The sequence below is a fragment of the Vombatus ursinus genome, unplaced genomic scaffold, assembly GCF_900497805.2.
Source record: "Vombatus ursinus unplaced genomic scaffold, bare-nosed wombat genome assembly UNPS02014798.1, whole genome shotgun sequence".
NCBI classification, from domain to species: domain Eukaryota; kingdom Metazoa; phylum Chordata; class Mammalia; order Diprotodontia; family Vombatidae; genus Vombatus; species Vombatus ursinus.
The window spans coordinates 11,118,764-11,140,536 of NW_020954576.1; the positions used below are offsets into that span (position 1 = coordinate 11,118,764).

At 38.0% G+C, this 21,773-nt stretch overlaps 1 protein-coding gene across 2 annotated transcripts in view; it reads left to right on the forward strand.

The window, feature by feature from the left end:
* LOC114049879 (integral membrane protein GPR137B) overlaps positions 1-21,773 on the forward strand; it is a 97,757-nt gene that overhangs the window by 27,079 nt on the left and 48,905 nt on the right. The gene's annotated exons all lie outside the window — the stretch shown is intronic.

Consider the following 21,773-nt stretch of genomic DNA (forward strand, 5'->3'; position numbering starts at 1 on the left):
CCTCCAGATTCACATCTCTAGCCCTATTGGAAATCTCAAACTGGATGCCCAGAAGAGAGAGGGATGAGAGAGGAAATATGCATTTCATAGCACCTACTATATGCCAGGAACTGTGCTAAATGCTTTTTAAAAATTATTATCTCATTTGGTCCTCACAAGAACTCTGGGAGCTTGGTGTTATTATTAACTCTATTTTACTGTTAAGAAAATTGAGGAAAACAGAGGTTAAATGACTTGCCTGAGGTTGCACAGCTATTAAGTGTCTAAGGCTGGATTTGGACTTTGGATTGCTGGTTATTCTTTCTAACTTAAATCTCTCCTCACTCCAGTCAGTCCTCCACTCAACTATCAAATTAATCTTTCGAGAGTTCAATTCTAACTATGTCAGGCCCCTCTATTCAATAAACTCCAGTGGCTCCTTATCACCTCCAGGATCAGGCCCTTTTCTACCTTCCTAGTCTTCTTATACCTCACTCACCCCCATGGGCTCTGTATTCTAATGACATTGGCCTTTGCTGTTCCTTGCACAAGACACTCTGTTTCTCAACTCTGAGCATTTTTGCTTACTGTTTCTGAGGCCTGGAATGCTCCCCTTCTCATTTCTGCTTCCTGGCTTCCTTGGCTTCCTTCAGGACCCAGTTAAAATCCTACCTTCTACACAAGAAACCTTTCTCAATCACCTTAATGCCAGTGCCTTCCTCCTATTGATTATTTCCAACTTTTTCTGTATATATCTTCTTTGTACCTGGCACATAGTAGGTACTTAATAAGTGTTTATTGACTGACATTGTAGATGGTTAATAAATGCTTGTTGACTAACTTAGTGATTTCAAAGTAATTGGTTTCTTTTGTAATCCTAGGTATTTTATGTATGCCATTTAAAAACTGAGAGAAGGTCTATAGACTTCACCAAATTGCCAAAGGGGTCCATTACCCAAAAACAGGTTAAGAAGCTCTGGCATAGATGGCCTCCAAGGTCCCTTCCATCTACAAATCTGAAAATATTTCACACCTTTAGGGTTTCTGGACACCAGTGACTGATCAGAGGAGATGGCCCTGGAGCCAGTTGAGTTAAAGGAAAAAAATCCCCTTGATATTAAAAATATGTCCTTCAAAGTGGAAAACCCACAGATGGCAAATTGAAAGTTGACTCTGTAACATCTATATATGTGTGTCTCTCTATATGTGCATAGATTTGGTTCCATGGTTCTTTGTGAACACCTCTCTGCTTAGAGGACGGACAGCAAGAAGAGGCATATTGCTTTCTATTCTTTAAAGCTTTCACAGAGATTTTTATTTGATCTTCACAACCACCCGGCAAGGCAGGCAGGACAACAATTATTTTGCTTGTTTTACAAATAATAATAGCTAACATTTATAGAACTTGAAAAATGTGAAAGCATTTTGTCTTATTATTTTATTTGATGAACCCATGAACCCTGTGAGGAGGGTGATACTATCCTCATTTTAAATATAGGAAACCAAGGCTCCGAGGGTCACACAGCTGATTAGTGTCTGAGATGTACCCAAATCTTCCTGACTCCCAAAGCTACAATTTAATCCAATAAACCAGACTGCCTCTCAGGTGAAAGAACTGAGGCCTCAAAATCCTAAGTCTCCTCTGAGGTCACAGGGCTAGCAAGTAGCAGAGCTCAGATTAAAACCCAGGATTTCTGACACCAAGTCAGGTGTACTTTCCATTTATGGGAAAACATATTTCAAAGTTCCAAGCAACCTGATTTGCAATAAGCTTTTGAAGCAAGACTCATTGGTAAATTGAGGACTGTTTATACATGGAGTCAGCATTATTTACTAGTGTGTACTTGCATATATCACCCATCTGCTTTTCCATAGTTTTTTTTGCAAGTGGCTCTGTAACCCAAAAGGCTGAGTAAGAATAAGGAGAGAGGGGAAAAAATATGTTGGTGGGCACCACAAAGTCCTAGAATGGAGAATTTGGGAAGACAGAATCTCTTGTATAAAGAAATTCTCTAAAATGGCCAGAGCTAGAAACATAAGGACATCAGGGAACTGCATATATCTGAGGAAGGAAGTGAAAAAGGAACCTTCCGTATGATTGAACCAGTTGAGCTCATCTCAGAGAGAAGCCACTCTTAGTTTATCTTCTAAATCAGGACAATCCTAGTGCCCATTCAGGTTTCTCTGGTTTAAAAATGGACTGAGGCTGAAACACCAGCCTTGTCTTCTATACTAGGTAGGTAGGTATGTCTGGCAAGTTGAGGATGAGGCTGTTCATAGAAAGGGCTGCTGGGACCAGCTGTCATTTGCTGAGTAGAGTGAGACAAGGAATGGAAGCTTATCAGGCTGAAATGCTTCGGGCATCCCACCTCTCATTACCATATCTAGCTGATGTCAGTAGATAGGACTTCACCGACTATAGAAAAAATGGCATCCTTTGGTTGTTGTTGAGTTGTTTCGGTCACGTCTGATTCTCCCCTGACTCTCCCCTGACTCTGTTTGGGGGTTTTCTTGGCAAAAATACCAGAGTGGTTTGTCATTTCCATTTTCAGCTCATTTTATAGATGAGAAACTGAGGCAAACAGGGTTATGGGACTTGCCTGGGGTTATACAGGTACTAAGTGTCTGAGGCCAAATTTGAACTCATGAGGCTGAGTCTTCCTGATTCCAGACCCAGTGCTCTATCCATTGCACCACCTAGCTACCCCTTTGGTATGGTTCCTTAAATTACAGAAACAAGTAATTTTATTTCATTTCTATACCACCCTCATTTCCAAATATATCTTAGGGTCCTTAAAAAACCTACCTTTGCAGTTTTCCAAAGACAATTCAACTTTGTCTCCTCCTGTTCAATCCAGGGCCCAGCTCATCATATATTTGCAATGTATGCCCAAGATACATGCACTGATGAACCCCTCTCTAGGTTGTCCAGCTGAATGTCATAATAGATAGACAGATTGATAGATAGGTAGGTAGAGCACGTATTAAGCATTTATTTTGAGCTAAGCACTGGGGATATAAATATAAGCAATCAAGGTAGTTCTTTTGCTTATATTCTTATGGGGGAAGACAATACATAAAAGGGATCCGGGAAGTGAGGGAATGGCGGAGTGGAAGACTGCTGGCAAAGAGGTAGAGGTGGATGGAAAGTGGATGGAACCAGATGGGAAATGATAGTAATCTATATAGTGTCTACAGTCTAAACAATACAGTCTTCATCCACTTGCTTTTTCCTGTGTGTATAGTTAGGCCCAATTATTATGTGATTATAGATATTATTTCAATTCTGTAATATTCTGGGTCTTGATGCAAGCAGCTCAGTATCATCTGGAAACAAAAGTATCTGGAGAACTTTGACCCCAAACCAATACACAGATAGTACAATAAAGGTTGTTTATAGTTACTTGCTATTACAAATAAAAATAGCAAATGAATATTTTTGTACAGCTATGAGCATTTTTATGTAAATAAGTTATAGTAATGGGGTTAATTACAAAAGGCATGATCAGTTTTATGACTCTTTTAGATCTTTCCAGATTGATCTCCAAATTATTTGTAGTAGTCTGCAGTTCTATCAACAATGTACAAATGCTTGTCATCTTGTAGCCCTGATAATGTTGTTTTATTACTTTTTGCTATTTTTGCTATTCTTGTGAGTATAAAGTGATATTTTAATGTAGTTTTGATATTCATTTCTCTGATTATTAGGAAACATGTCATTTTATGTGTGTTTTTTTAATAGTTTGTATTTTCTCTATAGAAAATTATCTGTTTATGTTCTTTGTTCCATTGTGGAGTGTCTTACTGTACTGTTCATTGTAGAGTTCCTCAGAGGCTCTGGATGTCAGAGCTTTAATTGATATATTTACTGAAAATATATTTACCTCAGTCTGTTTCTTTCCTTTTAACTTTATATTTATTGCTTTTTGTTGTGTAAAATCCTTTGTACAACATAATAATCTCTGAAGATTTCTTCCTCTTTGTTTGACTTATAAGTATATTCTTCTCTAAAATTGGAACAAATGTTATTCTAGTTTTTTTTTCCATTTTATTGGATAATTCAGTCCCTTACATTTAACATCACAATTCACTCATTTCAAAGGAAGAGCATGCATACTTTTGTACTATTTTTGTTATTAATTTAAACTTAACAAATCCACTATAAACAGAATTCTTCAGTCAAATTAATAACTATGTAGGTTTCTTTAACGTGGACTTCCTCTTATCCAAAGATAGGAACTTAGTTTGGGGATTACCCCCATCTTGTTCCCCTTCTGTTTCCCCACTTTATTCTCTTTTCTTGAAACACTTTTCTGTAAGTCTTATTAGATTTAGCGATTTAGCCAGTGCCATTCTATGAGTGTTCTTGCATTGTTTGCAACTGGTTTATCTTGATTTTAATTGCTTTGAGTACTTGTCTTTTTGGCTGGTAGATGCATGTTGGAATACTTACTTGAAGAGCTCCATTTGGCTTTTTGCAAACTTTTCATATGTCTATTTCTTGCTTTGAAACAATACAGTGTTTTTGCTTGGGTTGTTAATTATTGGCTTCCGGTATGATTCTTAATATTTTGTATGTAGTCTTGTTTTCCCCATTTGTCCCTTGTCTTCCTTGAGAAGTCATCTGTGATCCTGATTAATATTCCCAGGTGAGTAGTTCCTGTCTTTTCCTGGGAGCTTGATATATTTTCCCCTTAATCATATAACATTAAAGTTTAACTATAATGTGTCTAGGAATGTTGATTTTTGTGGTATCTCTTTTTCCTACTTCAGAATCCTGTGGATCCTTTATTTAATATATGACAGCTTGCTTTTGCTAATTTTAGGAAATTTTTTCTTTGATGTCAAGGAATATAGGTATTCTTTTCTTTTTTTAAATTAGTTGGGATGACAGAAATACTGACTTTTTGGCATTTTGACTGATCCTCCAGGTCTGTCATTTGATTCTGCATGTTTTCCAAATCTTTGTGTAATTCATTGATTTTCTGCACCCAGGTTATCTTCATTGACTAGAACTCTTTCTTCATACTACTTAGTCTGTGACTGGTTGATTCTGTTGATTCTTGAAATTTTCCTATCATATTGGCCATTTTCATACTTATCTTCTATCTTTTATCTTTTTTTTGGCTAGGCAATGGGGTTAAGTTACTTGCCCAGGGTCACATAGCTTGTAAGTGTCAAGTGTCTGGTCTGAGGTCACATTTGAACTCAGGTCCTCCTGACTCCAGGCCTGGTGCTCTATCCACCACGCCACCTAGCTGCCCCTACCACTGTTTTTTTTAAAGCATCTTTTAGTTCTAGTTTGTTTATCTCATGATTGTTAAACTTTCTTTTCAGTTTTTTTTAATTCAATTTAATAAACATTTAATAAGTCAACCTTCAAGGAGCTTATATTCTCTTGGGAAGAGTTTTGGTCTTGTTTTCTTGCCAGTGTAAATTATGGTTTGACTTTCAAAAAAAGGGTCATGCTTTACTTAGAGATCTCTCAGAATTTCTTCTATTGTTCCCTTTTACATCTGTGTTTGGTTCTAGCATTTTAGGTAATTTAACTGCTTTGTAGTTTTTGTGGTCTTTAAAATTGTGTTAAAATTCTCTTTGCTCATTTTCTATTTTGTATTTTTTTAAATATTTAGCTGCTCTTCTGTTTGTTGTTTTCTAGTAATTACTGTTTGAAAGCAATCTTTATGTCTCCAGGTCTTAGCACAGTGCCTTGCATAGGCCCCTAATAAATATTAACCTTTTTTTGAGGGGTATGTGAAGAACCTGGCTAACTTCAGAGCTCTCATTCTGTCATCTTATTACTATTTCTAGGAAAGGGGTATTATCTAAGATGAGACTTGAAAGAAGAGTGTGCTTTCAAAGGAAAGGTGGGGACTGATAGAAACATGCCTTAATCCCAAATCTGACTGAGATGGCTTAGGTATATTCTGCTTAAAGATTGGAAGATAGATTAGATGACCTTTTGGAGACAGCAAATGAATCGATGAAGTTATGCCTCTAGGATAAACTGAAAATTCTCAGTCTGGCATTTAAAGCCATCCATAATCTGTTTCTGACCTAATTTTCCAGTCTTATTTCATGTTTCTCCCCTTTATGTACTCCTCATTCCAGTTAAACTGGCCTACTAGCCTTTCTCTGTAACCAGTGTGCCATCTCCCAACTTTGTTTGTACCTTTGTACATTTCATACCTGGAATGATGAAATCTATGTCTTCTCTCTTCTGTCTCATAAGCTCAGCTCAGGTGCTACCTTTTCCTACATAAGGCCTTTCCTGATCCTCCAATAATTAGCAGTATCTCACTCAACATTATTTTGCATATAGTTCATGTTTACATATGCTGCATGTATATGTTGCATTCCCCTAGTACAATGTAAGCTTCTTGAGGACAGGAGCTATTTTTTTGTCTTTGTGTACTTAGCAGCATCCAGCACAATGACTTAAACAATGTAGGCACTTAATATATGTTTCTTAAATTTAATTAAGTTGTGGGGCAGCTAGGTGGCACAGTAGATAGAGTACCGGCCCTGTAGTTGGTAGGACCTGAGTTCAAATGTGACCTCAGACCAAATACTTGACACTTACTAGCTCTGTGACCCTGGGCAAGTCACTTAACCCCAATTGCCTAAAAAAAAAACAAAAAAAAAACCCCCAAAATTTAATTAAGTTGAGGTTTGGAAAATAAATGTTTGTTTCTCTTTCTTTTTTCCCTCCGTCCCTCTTTTCCTTCCCTTCTTCCTTTCTTCCTTACTTCTTCCTTCCTTCCTTCCTCTATCTTTTTTCTCCCTTTCTTTCACCTTTTCTCTTTATTTCTTTTTCTCTTTGTCCCCAAAATTTGTGATTTGATTGCCATTTCATTAGCATTTTATTTGATTCCTCTATTGAGGAAGATCTCACAACCTATATAGATCAGTACCTTCTCTATAATTTATTCTAAGATTCTTAAACTAAGGTCCATAGACTCCCAAGGGGTCCACATATAAATATCAGGAAGTCCATGGATTTGGATGAGAAAAAATTTACATCTTCTTATCAGTATAATTGATTTCCTTTGTAATCCTATGTATTTTATTTTATTTAAAACTATGATTCTGATAAGCAGTTCATAGGCTTCATCAGATTACCTACCAAAGGGGTTCATCACACATGTTGGACACTTCTGTCTTTGAGAATTGCCTGGAGCACTGAGAAGTTAAGTGATTTGCTCACAGTTGCTCAGCCAGTGCCTGTCTAAGGAGAGCCTTGAACAGTGGTCTTCTTGAGACCAGGCCAGTTCTCTCTTCATTATGCAATACTGCCTGTCTAATGAATTCCTTTTATAAGTATTATCAGCAAAGCTACAATTGAAGACCAAATAATCCAGCAGAAAGTTGTTGGACTTAGAGTGTAGAAAGTTACTTTCATAACATTCTTCATCAGTGTTCTTACTGTAAGAAGCCACATGATATAGTAAAGAGATCTACAAATTTGGAGACAGAGAACCCGTGTTTGTTCCCAGCCCTGTCACCTGTGAGACCTTAGGAAAGATGTTGGACACATCCTCTGTAAAATGAGGAAGTTGGATATTTAATATCTCCTCCAGCTTTAGAAGTCTTTCTATAGCATCCTGGGCTATAAATTTGAGAAGAGGGTCAATGAAAAAGATATATAACAATATGCTGACATCCTATAGTTACACAGTTCTGCTTTTGGTTAGACAGAGATAAGAGGTTCCCCCAAGATTTCCTCTTTTCGGAAAAAAAGAAAGAAAGAAAGAAATATCTTGTTCTACCTCTTAGATAGGGAAGGTGTGGAGGAGGGGGAAGGGAGAACTAATCAGAAATCATTCCTGTATACTAGCAACAGACATTTATTAAGCACCTACTATGTGCAGAGTATTTTGCTAGGTGTATATGTGTGTAGGGGGAGCTGCTCCAAAGATTAAATAAGACTATGTTCTTGTCCTCATTGAGGTTACAGTTTACTATATAGCGTGACATCAAAACAGATAGCTACAGCTGTTCTGTGCCTTAGGACATGGCAAATACATGAAAGAGTTGCTGAGTAAGGAATGAGGAATGCTACTGATTGAGGGTAGGCATCAGAATGGGCGTAACTATCGGAACCAGGGAAGGCTTTATGGAAGAGATGACATTTAGGCTTTAAAGGATGGGTAGAAATTCAGATGTTTAAGAGGGAAGAAGGAAGGAAGATATTTGAGGCATAGTGAATATTTTAAAAATATATATTATTAATGTTTTGTTTTTATATCATAGTCATTTCTGAAACACATACATACATACTTACATCCATACATACATATCTTAAATTGACCTCTACCTTATAAAGCAAAGACACATGATAGGTGACCTCATTGGATAGTGTACACACCCTTCTGCCCCCAAATTCCTTTTCATCCTTTATTCTCTAGGACCATTGCTGCTTTTCAGTCACTCGAAGTTCAACTTCTTTTTAGTGATCTTTTCATTATATCTCTATAGGCATTGTGCATATTTTCAGGGAATAGTTTGAACAGAAGCATGAAAGTACAGGTTGTGTTTGAATAGGTGTCAGCCTGTTTCATGAAAAGTCATAGAGGAAAGTAATACAAGATAAAGTAGGAAACATATCCTGCCTTTTTCCAAAAAAAGTTAATTTATATCTTTTTTTTGTATCCGTATCCCCTTCGTCTCCAAATGTATCTATCTCCCCTCCCTAGAAAGCCATCCCTTGTAACAAAGAAGAAAGAAGAAAGAAAAGTAGGTCAAACTAACCAAACACATGAGGCACATCTGTATATGTATGTATGCATGTATGTATATGTGTGCGTGTGTATATATGTGCATGTGTATATATATGCATACATATATACACATACATACATATATACATACACACATATACATACATACATACATACATACATACATATATATATTTCCATAACCACAATCCCCTACCACTACTAGGAAGGAATGTGCATTTTTTTTTCATCTCTTCATTGTGACTAAGCTTGGTCATTAATTGAATGGTTTTCAGTTTCTTGGTGATTTTTGTCCCTGTTCTTTCCATTTACACTGCTGCAGTCAGCCAGTATGACACCTCACTTTTCATTCTTTATTTTCGTGTCCCTCCTTCCTTTCTTGGACTGAGGGCAGAGTTGTTGGTGCTCCCACTGCATCTGCAACCCCATGGGAAGGAAGAACAATGAATTACTTCTATAGCAATCACCTGGTCTCGATGAACCTAGACTCTGACTTGAAAAGAGGGCAAAATGCACAGCAGAGAGCAAAAAAAAAAAAACAACAACAAAGAAGGAGAGAAAAGATGGACAGCTCTCAACACAACACAAAGTATTTATATATAGGCTTTCTTGAAATGGAAGTTTATTGCCATATATTTTGAATCCTCTCTTACAGTCTGCTGTACACATGACATGCTTCTTTTTTCTTATTTCATATTTAAGTTTCAACATGTAAGTTTATAATTAAAAGAGAGAAAAAAAGGGGAAAATGTAATGGTTAACCAAAACTTCCAGTCTTTGCAAGTTAGCTCCTTGTTGTTGCCTCATCACTTTTCTTCATAAACACGTATCCAGATTCTTAAAGAAGTCCTGTGCTTCAAACACCAAGGTACTGCTAAAAGAAGGAAGAAGTACTAGATTTAGATGAACTTTACCACTGACTGCTTTCTTACTCATTGTTCCTTAGTAAATGAAGATGAGAATCTCAAAGATTAAATGTTAGGTACGTATTGTGCTTAGGAAGTACTTGCTGATAGATGAAAATTGCCAGGATTGGCAGGTAAACTTTGACCTAGATGCTTATAAAATTCTCTTGAGACCAATCTTGTTTTAGAAGGAAGAAAACAACAATAATAATATTAATAATAACAACTACTATTTAAATAGTCAATAAACGTTTATTAAGTGCCCACTATGTACCAGACATTGTGCTAATGACTGGGAATGCAAAGAAAGGTAAAAGATAGCCTTTGCTCTTAAGGAGCTCACAATCTAATGGGAGAGACAACATGCCAACAACTATGTACAAACAAGCTATAAATGGGATAAATTGGAATGAATAAACAGAGAGAAGACACTAAAATTAAGGGAATTTGGGAAAGGCCTCTTGTGGATGGGGAGATTTTAGCTGGGTCATGAAAGAAGCCAAGGAAGCCAGGAGGCAGAGGTGAGGAAAGAGTATTCCAAGTGTGGGAGGAAGCCAGTGAAAATTTCCAGAGTTGGGAGATGGAGCATCTCATTTGAGGAACAGCAGAGGCCAGTGTCACTGGATTGCAGAGATGGAGGAATGGGGGTACAGTATAAGCATAAGAAGACTGGAAGGTTTATGTAGTATTTTGAATGTCAGAGGATTTTATATTTGGTCCTGGAGGTGATAGGGAGTCACGAGGTTAGTGAGCGAGCTGAGTCTTGATGGGAACCAGAGATTCTAAGAGGCAGAGGTGAGGAGGATGGCTCTCTGAGTATGGGAGAAATCTTGTGCAAAGAAACAGAGATAGGAGATGGGAAATTGTGTATGGGGAACCACTTCTAAGTCAGTTTGGTTTGAACACAAAGTACCCGGGGAGAGATAGTGTATATTATCCTAGAAAGATAGTTTGGGGCCAGATTGTGAAGGGCTCTAAATGCCAGGGAGAGAGGTTTGTTTTTGGTAGAGATAAGAAATCTTTTTAAACAGAGGAGTGACATGATCAAAGACCTGTGCTTTAGGAATATCAGTTTGGCAGCTGGTTGGAAGATGGGTCAGAGAAGAAAGACATAAGGCAGGGAGACCAATTAGGATCCTATTGCAAGAATCTAGGTGAGAGGTTAATGAAAGACTGATTAGGCTGGTATAAAATAGAGATGATGATGGTAATGATGATGGGCAACATTTATATAGCACTTACTACGTGCCAGACACTACGCTAAGAACTTTACAAACATTATGTCATTTGATCTTCACAACAACCCTGGGAGGTAGGTGCTGCTATTATCTCCATTTTACAGATGAGAAAACTGAGGCAGACAGATGTTGAGTGACTTACCCAGGGTCATACAGCTAAGCTCAGATTTGAACCCAAGTCTTCCTGACTCTAGGTCTAGTGCTCTACCCACTACACCACCTAGCTGCCATATGTAAGGAGAAAGACATGTCAGATGTGGAGGTAGAATAGGCAAGACTTGGCAAGTGTTTGAAAATGGGGAAAGGTGAAGGAAACTGAAGAATCGATGAATGAAAAAGCTTACTATGTACTGAGCACTGAGGTAAGCACTGGATAGATATACAAATACAAGCTAGTGAGATTATTCCTGCCCTCAGGGAGTTTATATTCTAATGGACACAGGTTACACACAAAAGGGAGCTAGAAAGCTGTGAGTGGTATTGGTAAGGCAACATGATTTGGAAATGGGCAGGAAATGATGTGTTGATCTAGTTCCAGACAAGAAGAAGCAAAAACTCACCTCCAGGGGCCCAGGGGCATAAGGTCAGAGTTCAGGTGCCAGTGGGAAGGGAATGAGGGAAGTCAGCCAGAGAGGGCAGGCAGCATGATTTGAAAGTAGTTAGGAAGTGACATGGAAGTCTAGATTTGGGCAAGAAGAGTTGAGGATGACTGAGTTTGTGTACCTGGGCAGCTGGAAGGATGTGGAGTTCACAAGAAATATAGGAAAGTGCCTATGATTTGCCAGATTCCGGCAAAAACTTGTGTTTAAGTCCTGCTTCAGACATATACTAACAGTGTGATCATGGGTAAGTCATTTAAAGTTTCATTTCCCCAGGTAGTTCAGTAAGCCAAAATGTCACCCATGATCTGGTGATCTGCATCTGTGAAGGGAGTTCCCACACCTTAGATAGTCTACCCTTATAAATGTACAAGTCCAGTTTCCTCCCCCTCCCAACCATGAGTGAAATGAATGTATTATGCTAGGGTTGGAGGAGATATAGAGATAATCAAATCATGGCCCCTGCCCTCAAGGAGTTAGCAAAGATTTTTGAGATTTCTAAAGCAAAATGAATAAGGTCCATAATTTAGAAACACTGTACTTCTTATTGAAACATTATCCACCTTTTAAAGTACTGACATGACTTCTAGAGACAGGAGAAAGTGCTTACATTTTCCTCAACACACAAAAGTTTTTCTTCACATCCTATAATAATGGCATCAGCTTTCATCAGAAATAGCCAAATGGCATATGTGTGTATGTGTGTTTGTATGAGTGTCTATGTATACATATACATATATATACACACAGATATCTATATAGACATGTATGTATGTATGTATAATTATATACATATAGCCAAAAGGAAATTAGCAGCTTAAAGTAAAGGGGGTGGGGTGGGTGAGGAGGGCAGGGAATGGGGAGGAAAAAGTACCAAGTGTGGATGAAATCAGTGAGTGACGTAGTGAACAGATAATTTGTTAGGTAAAAGAATGCCCAGCTCAGCAGTGTCTCTAAGTATCTTGACTTCTTTTCATGAAGCATTTAAGCAAGTCCCTCACGTAGAGATTTCTTAAGTCCATTTTCACTATCTTAAATACTGCAAGGATTTTGGATTACCAAAAGGATACCAAGCTGGTCCATGGTGAGAGAAGAGGAGAAGCTTGGCTGTTATGTTTATTTTGAAAGGGGTTTCATGGTTTAAGGTAGAAAAAAGAATAACATTACTTCAACCTTGTTCCCCATTACTCTAGACGCACATAGCCCAGTTAGGGGGACATCCACCAGCCCTGTCTTCAGTTCAACAAACAAGGAACTGTGAAACCCAAAATTAAATTTTAAATGATAATTAAAATGGATCTAGTCACTACAAAAGTCATCCAGTCTCCTTATCATTAACAGTAATTATGATTGGGCTTTTCTAAGAAAGACTCTGAAATCAAAGGGAACTTGCTGGTTCCCAGGGCTTAGCACAGTGCCTTACTCATGGGAGGCACTTAATAAATGCTTGTTCACTGACTGGTGGAGAAGATGAACTCCTCCTTTTCATAGGTATTTGAGGCCCTCCCACAAGGAGAGTTGTTAGGATTTTGCTTAATTTCTTTTAGCCTTAATATCCTCTGTGGAAAGCATAATGGCTGTGGAATCTGAGGGCCTGAGTTCAAATATTGCTTTTGATACTAACCATATGTGACTTTGGGCAAGTCACTCCTCATTTCCTCAAATGTAAAATGAAGCTGTTGGATTAGATTGTGTCTTGTGGTCCCCTTCCAGTTCTAGATGCTGGATGGGAGAGGGACATGTCTGTTGTGGAGTTGCTTTATCCCAAATAACTACAAAAACTCCAGGATACATCAGTGGCCATTTCTGACCTAAGGCCTTGTTGCCATAGCCATGGGAGCCATCATGAAAAATTTGGAGCCTTTTTTTGGGAGCAATTTGTAGGTTCTGAGGTTGAGAAAGGAAGAAGCTACTCACAATTAGGCTCTTATTGCTTTTGGGCAATCTTTTTTATTCATTTCTTAATTAAATTCCTGTTGCATTCACCACTGCAACTATATCAAACCTTCTCTACTCTCCCAAACTCTAGCTCATCCCTCAGCCTCATTTGTAGCAGATGACTTCACCTCCTGCTTTACTGAGATCAAGGCCATCCAATGGAAACTTTCTTAATATCCTGTCTCCCTAATTGGAAATTTCTCTGTAGTTCCACAATCCTCTCCTCCTTGCATATCTCAAAGGATAAGATGTAACTAATTCCTCTACCTGTGTCCTTGGTTCCATCCCTCCCACCTCCTCCAGAAACTTGTCCTATTATGTTTTTCTCTTGTTTCTTCATTTGTAACCCTCTCTACTGGAAGGGCATCTAGGTGGCACAGTAGATACAGCACTAGGCTTGGAATCAGGAAGACTCATCTTCCTGAGTTCAAATGTGCCCTCAGATACTTACTGTGTGACTCTGGGAAAGTCACTTAACCTTGTTTGCTTCAGTTTCCTCATCTGTAAAATGAACTGGGGAAGAAAATGGTAAACCACTTCAGAACTTAGCCCACACACATACAATGATCTCTTCAACGTCTAAGTAATATTACTTGCTAGGCATTCACTTTATGTGTCACCTCTACCTTTTTGTAGGCTGAGCTACCCTGGGTCTCACTCCTCCTTTGGTGTATGGCTTTCTCTCTATGACCTCCCTCAACCACTTTCTCCTGGGGGAGTCGTTTCCTTTCAAACTGGCCTCCCGGAAAAGAGATAATGACTGCTGAGCTCACCGGGCTGTTGCTCCTTCAGCGTCACTGACTCATTTTGATGCCAAAAATAACCGTGGTGAATTTTTCTCTTTGCTTTGAGAAGTTGTTAAAAATAAATCAATAACTCTCTCAGTATATGCTTTGAAGAAAAAGCCCCCAGCCAGAAATTTCTTTCTGGAAGATAAAGCAGTTTTCAATCTTTCTCCCCCTCTCAGCTCTGCCCTTATCCTTCCTGCTGAAGGCAACATTCAACAATACAACAAAAGCAGTTTAACATATTGGTTGATCTATAGCTTTATCACATTTACCTGGCTTAAGAAGTAAAGTAAACCCTTAAAAAAAAAAAGGTAAATACCTCTCAAGCCAATTACACTTAAAACAAAAATAATTCTCCTATCACCTTATTCTCCTTTCCTTTACCTCCAAATTGCTGGAAAGGATGATCTAAATTCCTTTGTTTTATTTGCTCATCATCCACTCATTCCTCATTTCCTTGAAATTTGGCTTTGTCCCTGTACTCCCACGAACCTTCTCTCTCTCTCTCAATTTCTCTCTCTCTCTCTCTCTCTCTCTATTTATTTATTTATTTATTTATATGTATAAACACATATGTGTATATATTTATACATATATACATGTACGATATAGATATAAATAGATATATATTCTTTCCTTGGTATTCATCAATCTGAGAAATGTCAGGAGGTTTTAGTGGATTATAAGTTCTTTGTGAGTCATGCAGCAACCAAGAAAGCTAATGCTATTGTAGGCTGCAAGGAGAGGCAATGCCCGTGACTTAGGAAAGTAGTAGTGCCATTGTATTCTGCCCTGGTCAGACCACATATGAATTGTGTCCAGTTCTGGGTGCCATATTTTAGAAAGAGCATAGCTAAGCTTCAGAGTGTCCAGAGGAAGGCAACCAGGACTGTGAAGAGCCTGGAGACTGGGTCATATGGGGATCACTTGAAGAAATGGGATATTTAGCCTGGAGTAGACTTGTGGTGTGAAAGGAGCATGTGATAGCTGTCCTCAAGTATTTGAAAGGCTGTTTCTTATGGAAAAGGATCAGTTTGTCCCCATAGGACATAATTAGGGGCAGTAGAATTTAGAGAGGCCTATTTAAGCTTGATATCAGGAGAAACTTATTAACTCAGAGAGTTTAGCAAAAGTGGAATGAACTGCCTTTGGAGGTAGTGAGTTCTTCTACCCTGGGTCTCACTTCTCCTTTGTTGTATAGCTTTCTCTCTAGGACCTTCCTCAACCCCCTTTCTCCTGGGGGAGTCATTTCCTTTCAAACTGGCCTCCCAGAAAAGAGTTACACTGAGGTCTGTAAACAAAGGCTAGGTGACTACTGGTCATGTGTGTTAGAGAAATCTTATTCAGGAATAGGTTGGATTTGATAGCCACTGAGGTCACTTCCAAGAGCACTGGGCCTGGAGTCAGGAAAATCTGAGTTCAAATTCAGCTTCAGACACTTACTAGCTATGTGACCCTGGGCAAGTTATTCAATACCTATTTGCTTCAGTTCCTCATTTGTAAAATGGGAAAACACTAGACAAAGAAACAGCAAACCACTCCTGTATCTTTGCCAAGAAAACCCCATCAGGTTATGTAGAGTCTGACACGGCTGAATGACGTCTCTCTATCGTCAATCTTTCCTATTTCAATTCCTCCTTTACATTGAAGGCAATGCAACCTTTCTAACAGTCCCCAGCACAGACTCTCAAGCAAGGATGGGCTAGCCTGCCCATGTGGTGGCTTGCCTTCTCAAAAAAAACTCTTTCCCTCCACAATGCCTGAATTTTTCTACTTGATTTTATTTGACTTCCTATAATTGCGGCAATAAGATTAATTTGTGTTAAATACTCAGGGCCTCCACTTCCTCTTTTCTCACTCTCTTCTGAATCCTATTCAGACTGGCTTCTTGCCTCATCACTGGACTAAAACTCATCTCTCCAAATTGAAAAACCAAATGGCTTCTTCTCCGTCCTTCTTCTTGACCTCTCTGCCGCATTTGACAATCATGACTATCCTCTCTTTCTAGATATCTCCCCTCCATGGGTTTTCTGAATGCTGTTTCCTCTTGGTTTTCCTTCCTGTCTGATAACTTCTTCTCAGTCTCATTTGCTGATTTATGATCCATGTCATACTCACTAACTTATGGATGTACTCCGTGGCTCTGTCCTGGGCTCTCCTCTCTTTTTCCTCTGCACTATTTCACTTAGTGACTTCATTAGGATTCAAATTTGAATACATAATCTATATACCTAAAACAGATCTATATATCCAGCCCTAGTCGCTCACCAGAGCTCCAGTCCCACATTACCACCAGCCTATTAGACATTTTGAATCAGATTTCCTATAGGCATCTAATATTCAACATGTCCAAAACAGAACTTAGTATCTTTCTCCCCACACCTATCCTTTTTCTAAATTTCCCAAATACCACTGAGGACACCATCATCCTTATAGTCACTTAAGTCCCCAACTTCATTGTTTTCCTTAGGATGCCTCTCTTGAACTCACTATACACACATCCTCACATAGCCACCACATCAACCTAATATAGACTCTTATCACCTCTCACCTGGACAGTTGCGATAGCTTCCTATTCATTCTCTTTGCCTCAACCTTCTCTCTACTCCAGTCCCTCCTACGCACAACTGCCAAAGTGATTTTCCTAAAATGCATGTATGATCTTACCCAACAAACTCCACTGGCTCCCTATTGCCTCACAGATGAAAAATAAACTTTTGTTTCATTATCTAAAGCTCTTTAAAACCTGGCCTCTTCCCAATCTGAACATTAACCCCTTTTTAGTCTGAACACTTTACTTCTCTCCTCACTCTCTGCAGTCTAGCCATACTGGCTTGTTTACTGGTCCATCACACTATGCTCTATCTTTTGTCTCAGTTCCTTTGCACTCGTGGAAATGTACTCCCTCCTTACCTTTCTTTGCCTCTTGAAATTCCTAGTTTCCTTCAAGGCACAGTTCAAGAGCCAACTTCTTCAGGAGACCTTTTCTGGTCTCACTCCATGCCACTACCCTCTCCCCAAACCACTTTGGATTCATTCTTTATAAATTCTGTTGTTGCATGTGCATATATTATTTCTTCTCTTAGAATCTAATCTCCTTGAGGGCAAGGATTGTTTCACTTCTGTTTTATCACCAGTGTTTAGCCGAGCACCTGCAACAGACTAAATAATAAATGTGTAATGGTTTTGAAACTTCAAAGACCTCTGGGAGGAGTATACTTATTTTAAATGTGTATGTTGTCTGTTGTCTCCCCCTATAAAATGTATTCTCCTTGGGAGTAGGGATTACTTCATTTCTTGTCTGTATCCCCAGAATCTAGCACACAGTAGGTTCTTAATAAATACTTGCTGATTGATTGACCTAATTCTTTTTTTTATTATTTTGATTTATCAATAATCACTTCCATATGCTTTTGAGTTTAAAATTTTTCTCCCCCTTCCTCCCCACCACCCTCCCCAAGAAGGTATACAATCTGATATAGGCTATGCATTTACATTCCTATTAAACATATTTTCACATTAGTGATGTTGTAAGGAAAAATTAAAACCAATAGGAGGAACCATCAGAAAGAGGAAACAAAATTCAACAGAAGAGAAAAAAAATAGCAATTCAACTTCCATAGTTCTTTCTTTGGATATGGATAGTATTTTCCATCACAAGGCCTCTGGAGATGTCTTAGATCCTTGTATTGCCAGGAAGGGTTAAGTTTATCAATATTAGTCATCACACAACATGGTTGTTATTGTGTACAGCGTTCTCTTGGTTCTGCTCACTTCACTCAGCATCAGACCATACAAGTCTTTCCAGGTTTTTCTGAAGTCAGCCTGTTTATCATTTCTTATAGCACAGTAGTATTCCATCACATTCATATACCACAACTTGCTCTGCCATTCCCCAGTTGATGGACATCCTCTCAATTTCCAATTCTTTGCCACTACAAAAAGAGCTGCTATGAATATTTTTGTACATGTAGGTCCTTTTCCCATTTGTGTGATCTCTTTGGGGACCTAATCCTTACTATTGTGTTTTTCTTAATCAGATTTCTTTCTAGTACCCAAATGAGAGAGGATCTGCATTGAGAAAATTAGGGGTTTTTATATAGGGTGAGGGAAGGAGGTGATTTTTGAGTGACCTGGGTAGGGTGCCTACCACAGCAGGGCTTAGTGCTGTAGCATTATGAGTACTCTGGTTTAGTTACAAGTTAAATAAGTTTTGTGCACTAGTCTGGGAATCCTAACCACCTCCATAGAACACTATTTCTATGAGTAAATGCATTTGGAGTTCCAAGCAACCTACATACAAACTAACTTTTGGAACACAACTGGTTTAGAAGTTGGAGGTTGCTTGTATTTGTATCTGGCCTCATTTGACCTTTAGTCACTTAGAAGGACTGTGTTACCTTCTTCAGTATTGCTGGATTTTTGTTTTTCTCGTGTGTGTGTGTGTGTGTGTGTGTGTGTGTGTGTGTGTGTGTGTGTAACATTTTATATTGATTGAAAAAGAAATTTAAACTAAATACTGAAAACAGCTGTTGGAACAGTATAAAATATTAAAAAGTAATTCTCTTTGTCTAACTCACTCTTTCCCTCAGAGGTGGGGCTCCACTCTTTCCTCTTGTTTTGGAATTCTTGCTGATGTCAATGAGGGGCAAATGCCGAGTATTCAAGAGAGATCTGGGAGTCTGATAAGAGATTGCCTGGCAGGCCCAGAGAGAAATTAAAATTAGTCCCAAGAGACTCAAAAGAACTAATCAATCTTTAATGAGGTCACTGGGAATCCAGTCAATCCACCAAGTGAAAAGAACACTATATTTTAAAAGATTCACTCCAAAACTTTGATGCCCTTTTATTTTCAAAGGCCAAAATGGCACAGAAATAAAGGGATTTGATTTTGTTGATACTGTGATTGGACAGTTCAGGAATTTTAAATAGACCTGCTAATAAACAAAAGCAGAATTCCTAAGACATTTTGAGTAGGTAGTTGAATGGATGAAATACTAGTGAAAAATTGTAACTATTAGAAGTGAATAATGATCAGCATGAGGAAGGGTTTTTTTTTCTTTTTTGAAAGAACAGTTATTCTTTTTTATTCTGAAACTTTCATCTCATTTCTCCACCCTGTAGCTGAGATAAAGCAAATTTAATATTAGGCTACCACCTTATCTGGAGACTTCATCTTTTCCCAGAAAAGGGATATGACCTTGAGATAGAATCAGCTGGGGCTTGGTTTGGGTTCTGATGTTAACTTCTAGCCCTTTACTTTGTCAGAGCCTTTCACAGGGTGGTGGGAACACAGCTCCTTTGCAATGAAATCACAGAATAAATTTGGAGGTTGCACATAATTCTCATTCAATTTTATCTATATGTATCCAGCTTCTCTTAAGACATTTTTTTCCATGTCAAGGGTTGAAGCTCATAGAAACAGTCCCTAGTAGCTGCTTTTCAGTACTAGATATTTGTTGGCTGGGGAGAAGAATCTTCTTCAGTTTCCCAGGATGACTTATTGAGGTGTCCAGTCTGGACTTTAAAGGAGCCCTGATCCTAACCCAGCTCATCAACTGCTGAACATGTTAGAGTGGAACAGTGAGAGTAGAAGTAGCTCTCAAAAAGGAATTGTAGGAGGGTTTTTTTCTTTTTTTCCAATGGTAGGGGAGAGATGGGAAAGAGAAAAAAATGAAGACTCAATAGGGTTTAAAAATTTAATTAAAAATAAGAAAAAAATAAAAAATAATTATGCAAAAGAATTGTAAGAACTAATTAAGATACAGATCTCTTTCTGAAGTATTGTTGTTGAGTCATTTCAATCATGTCTGACTCTTCATGACCCTGTTTAGGATTTTCTTGACAAAGATACTGTAGTGCTTTGCCATTTTATTCTCCAGCTCATTTTACAGATGAGGAAACTGAGGCAAACAAGGTTAAGTGACTTGGCCAGGGTCACACAGCTAGTAAGTATCTGAGGTCATATTTGAATTCAGGTCTTCCTGACTGCAGGCCAAGCACTCTTATCTACTGTACCACCTAGCAGCCTTTGACTTTGATAATTTTATTTTTTAATTTAATGATTTTTTTCTTGATAATTTAAAAAATTAATTAATTTATTTTTAGTTTTCAACTATCACTTCCAAAAGCTTTTGAGTTTTAAATTTTCTCCCCTTCCCTCCTCACCTCCCTCTTCATGATGGCATGAAATCTGATACAGGCTCTACATGTACATTCCTATTAAACATATTTTCACATTAGTAATGTTGTAAAGAAGAATTAGAACCCATAAGAGGAACCGCAAGAAAGAAGAAACAAAACAAAACAGAAGAAAAAAAAAGAGCAAATAATATGCTTTGATCTGCATTCAGACTCCAAAATTCTTTCTCTGGATGTGGACAGCGTTTTCCATCATGAGACTTCTAGAGATATCTAGATAAGTCTATCAAATTTAGTCATAGCACGACATGGCTGTTACTGTGTACAACGTTCTTCTGGTTCTCCTCACTTCACTCAACATCAATCCATACAAGTCTTTTCAGGTTTTTCTGAAATCGGCCTGCTCATCATTTCTTATAGCACAATAGTATTCCATTACATTCATATACCACAACTTCTCCAATTGATGGGCATCCCCTCAATTTCCAATTCTTTGCCACCACAGAAAGAGCTGCTATAAATATTTTTGTACGTGTGGGTCCTTTTCCCATTTTTGTGATCTCTTTGGGATACAGCCCTAGAAGTGCTATTGCTGGGTCAAAGGGTATGCACATTTTTATAGCCCTTTGGGCACAGTTCCAATTGCTCTCCAAAATGGTTGGATCATTTCACAACTCCACCAACAATGCATTAATGTTCCGATTTTCCCACATCTCCAACATTTATCATTTTCCTGTTTTGTCATATTAGCCAATCTGATAGGTGTGATGTGGTACCTCAAGCTGTTTTTATTTGCATTTCTCTAAACAGTAATGATTTAGAGAATTTTTCATATGACTATAGATAGTTTTAATTTCTTCATCTGAAAACTGCCTGTTCATATCCTTTGACCATTTATCAATTGGGGAATGACTTGTATTCTTATAAATTTGACTTAGTTCTCTATATAGTTTAGAAATGAGTCTCTTATCAGAGACACTGGTTGTAAAAATTCTTTCCCAGTTTTCTGCTTCTCTCCTAATCTTGGTTGCATTGGCTTTGTTTGTGTAAAAACTTTTCAATTTAAATGTAATCAAAATTATCCATTTTGCATTTCTTGATAATTTTTAAAAATTCTATTTATTTCCAAATATATCCTCTCCTATATTGTTCACTACTCAGCAAGCCCTGAAGCATTTTTTTAACCCAAATATCCATGACCTTTCATCATCACAGCTTTACTTCCAGTAGGCATTAGCAATCGTAGGATCAAAAATTTTACAACAAAGATTTAAAAAGAAAGGTAGGATAAAAAGCAGAACAGCAGAACTAACCAACATGTCAACAGTGTCTGACAGCATTTGCAGAATAAATATCTATAGCCCCCCCATCACTGAAGAGCGATAAGAGCGCATTTTGTCATGAAATAATATATTTTTAAGTTTTCTACTTTATTTTTATAGGA